Genomic DNA, 3,910 nt, shown 5'->3' on the forward strand with positions numbered 1-3,910 from the left:
CGTACTAGTCTTTCGTTCCTACCGCTGGAGGTTTCGGAACGTTTTCTGCTTCACTTTTGGTTGCGCTTTGGGGCCTGTTATTCTCTATTCTCCCAGGACCTAGCGGAGTGAAGGCCACTCCGAGATGGTCCGAGTCTTTCGTAGGCCATATTTTAACGCTACTGACCGTTTCCATCGCGGGTAAGTCCTCGTAGAGCACCAGGGCCAGCACAGATCCGCCCCTATCAACTGCGTCCCCCCATACGTTATCTAGTCTCCTTTGATAGCACCATTAGCAATTACTAAATCCTCCGAATCACAGAATTTAATCAATTTTTGTCCTTCCCAATTGAAGTTTAAGTCTTTGGAATTCCTCTCTAGTCTCTCATCCTCATCTCCAGCCTGTTTGTGTCCAACCCTTGCATTTAGGTCACCGACCACGACGATAGATTCTCCCTTTTCCCGACCTTCGTCTATTATTTCCCCAATCTCATTAAGGATTTTTTAAATTCCCACATTGTTATATCCTGCAATTATTCTACACTTCTTCTCACCATAGAGATCAACTCCAGAGATCACAGTTCCATTGGCCCAAGTTTCGATTTTGACCGCCGGGCCAAGGCTTTTCCTGACTCCGACTAGTATCCCTCTTTTACCCCTACCCTTGACATTCCTTTTCACAGCCTCTCTCATTACCCAACTATAATTACTATCTAAAGCACCAAACTTTTCTAACAAAGTACTTTGGTCCTTTTTAACAAGCCAGGTTTACAGTAAGATAATCACATCATAGCCTTTTAGAAATTGCCAAACTCTCCTAATCTTATTATATTTGAGTCCCGCTCCATTCCATCAAGTGGCTTTAACTCCCTCCACCCCCTTCTCCTTTAGCCTAGTGTCATTCCTTGGATCCTCCTCCTCTCCTTCTGGCGTCATTGGGGACCTCCTCTAGCCTGGCAGAGTCCTCGTTCAATCTAAACCACAAGCCGTTCACCTTGATCTTCTGTCTGAAGTTCTCGATCCATGCTGATCTCCCCAGTCCATGAGCCTCGGCTACAAGGCGCTCTAACCATTTGTTGACTGCTTCCTGTCTCCAAGTGAAATTGTCTGTCATGACGATGTCTATCTGACCGAGACATTCTAGTGCCTGCCTCTTCATCCCGTCTCATGATAAGGCCTTTCTCGCCTGGAAATGCCATTTTCATCTCGATTTTGAGCCCCAGAAGCCTTTGTACTGTTGTGACGAAATTACCACTTGCCTCCTCGTCTGACCAATGCAGCCCCATGACTACTACATTATTCTTCTGCCATCCTTTCACGCTGTTCTCGTGTATCCTGTCTCACTCAGTTTCTCCGGGGCAGAAAATTCCCAGTCCAAGCCGTCCAAGGGGTTCTGCTGCGGCTTCTGGCTGTGGCTCTCCTGGTGACCCCGTTTTCCTTGGTTGTCTCCAATTGCATGCGATGGGTCCTCCGCGTCGGCTCTAAGGCCGTGATCCCGTGGGTTCTCAAAGCTATAGGGGGGATTCATGGTATTTCCCTTCTCTCCTGGTGTCTGTATTCGGGCTCTAATCGGCCTGATCTATCCCCTGATGCCATGCAGTTGATCCAATACTCTCACTGTGGCTGCCTCAGTAGCGGTCTTCAAGGTCTCCAAGTCAGTACCCAGCTTTTGTAGGGTTATCTTGTGACCCTTTTTCTGGCAGTGTAACTTAACTGATGTGTGTTCCCACAGTCTCAGCCCACCGTGTGGCCTTGAGTTCTGCCCTGAGACTTTCGATTTGGGGGTTGATCCATCGTTTCATTTTGTTTTCTCTTTGCTCCAAAAATTCCAAAATGGGTACTCCCCCTACGAGAGCATCATCTATATCTAACTTAGTGGATTGGACATGCTCCTCTGTCATGGGGTAGTTGCTTGCTGCCTGGCCATTGGTGATCCCCTTGTCCATCTGATTACTTGGTTTCTTTGCCAGCATGCTGGAATTACCTGTCTCTTTCTGACCGCCGTCGAGATTTTTCCCTGTCACAGAAATTTCGGTAACCTTACCTCTGTTTATGTGAGCATCACCTCCACTGCTCAAGTATTTACCAGGGTCGTCTTCCTGAGGTCCCCGGTAGTCAGTGGCAGCAGCGGCGGTCACCTTCGGCTCACCCACTGTCTGAGTTTCAGGGTTTTTCGGAGTAGTTTCTAATAAGTTAACATACAGTGGGTCGTCCATCATCTCATTTATCTCCTCATTACGCAGAGATTTTCCCTGCCCTCTCCGTTGCCCTGGGGTGCTCTAGGAATTTTGTTACTGGTGGTGAGGGCAGTTTCGCTGGCTTTTACATCAATGTCCTTGCTCCTCAGAAAGTACTCCGAAATTTTCCTTGATTTTTCTCTCCTTTCTTTTTACGCCCTCTCTTCTTTGGTGGGTCAGGATCCTCCGAGTGGTCGGCGCCGCCATCTCTCTGGTCGGTAGTCTCGACATTCTGCAATATCAACTGTAACTGTTTGGCGTACATCTCACCTTCGCATTTTTCCCGCCGTAGATTCCCTCCTCCTTCTTTCCCCTTGTCACCCATCTCGTAGCTAGTGTTTAATCTCCTCAATTGTCGTTAGGCAGAGTCCGCTCCCCTACGCTTGGAGAATTCTCCTTCCTCTCAAACTTTATTACTGTCCTTGACCTGCTGGACGAGACGAATGTTTCAACTATCAAATTATTAATATATACTGCGAAAAACCCTGGAATTTCTATTTAAAAAACCAATAGACCGCGATCCACATAACTAGCTCCTGCGACCCCTGGCAGCCACCCTCTGCCGCGTTTTCCACTTCAGTGTCGTGATTGCCATGCGGACAAGCCTCAGTTCCCATTTGGTGGTTGAACCGTCGACAGGTATTATGTCAGCTAAAATTATTACGGCTCTCTGCGAGGAAACATTGGGCCCGCTGTATTAATTTTGGGACTGAAAAAGCTTTCAAAGGGACTGTTCGGGATCCTGGACTGATTTGATGGATCAGGAGTTGAGATTCAGAGTTTGGAGGAGGCTTCTGCGGGCGTCTTGGGATTTCATCTTGTCGGTGAGTGTAATGTCTGAGTGGAATGAAATTATTTTCTTTTGTGTTGTGGACAGGGCTTTCAATTTTATTAGATTCTTTTGGTGATTTTCCGAACATTAAAGCCCTGAAGGACAACATTTAGATTTCGAGGCTGATTGCCAGATGGAGCCCTGGCCACTCTGATCAATTAAATATTTCTTTATCCGGCTCTCTCTCATTCGTATATTATTCATGTGTTCGATCATCATTCTTGTGTTTCGCGACATTGGGATAATTTAAGTGTTTTGAAACTGTGATTTGAACGTGACGTACCGGTAACGATTCTAGTGTTGCGTGTAACGGGGATTTGTTATGCGAATACTTTTGCTATCGGTTACATATGAAGGACACTAAGTTAACGAATTTTTGAGGTCTCGTGACCTTGGCTAGTTTCGCTGGCTTTGTTCTGTGTTGATGTTAGGATTCGTTCCGAATCGCCAGCTTTACTTGTCACGTAGACAAATTTCGATTCAATGGTTCTTTAGTCTAGATTAACATGAATATATTTTCTTCTGTTTTACAACAGTCCTTCGGACTTCATGTGACTTTTATGATTTCCTTGACTCATGATGACTTTTATCATTTCCGATGACTGATTAGATATTAGTCTCTTTCATTATTTTTTCTCCGATAATTTATTATCCAATATTAGTCCATATGATGAATGTGAATTGTGTAAATGATGGTTGTGTCAATAATCGTTGAACGATTTGATTAATCGAAAAGGGGTTTAGAGATAATTTAATTTGTTGTATATCGAGTATTTTTTCTTAATTAATTAAAGTTTGCAAATTCTCTGACAAATTTCGTGTTCAGTCATTTTTATTACCTGGTTACATTTCTAGCTTAAAC

Source organism: Diachasma alloeum, unplaced genomic scaffold (assembly GCF_001412515.2).
Source record: "Diachasma alloeum isolate Michigan unplaced genomic scaffold, Dall2.0 Dall_scaffold_00518, whole genome shotgun sequence".
Lineage (NCBI taxonomy): Eukaryota > Metazoa > Arthropoda > Insecta > Hymenoptera > Braconidae > Diachasma > Diachasma alloeum.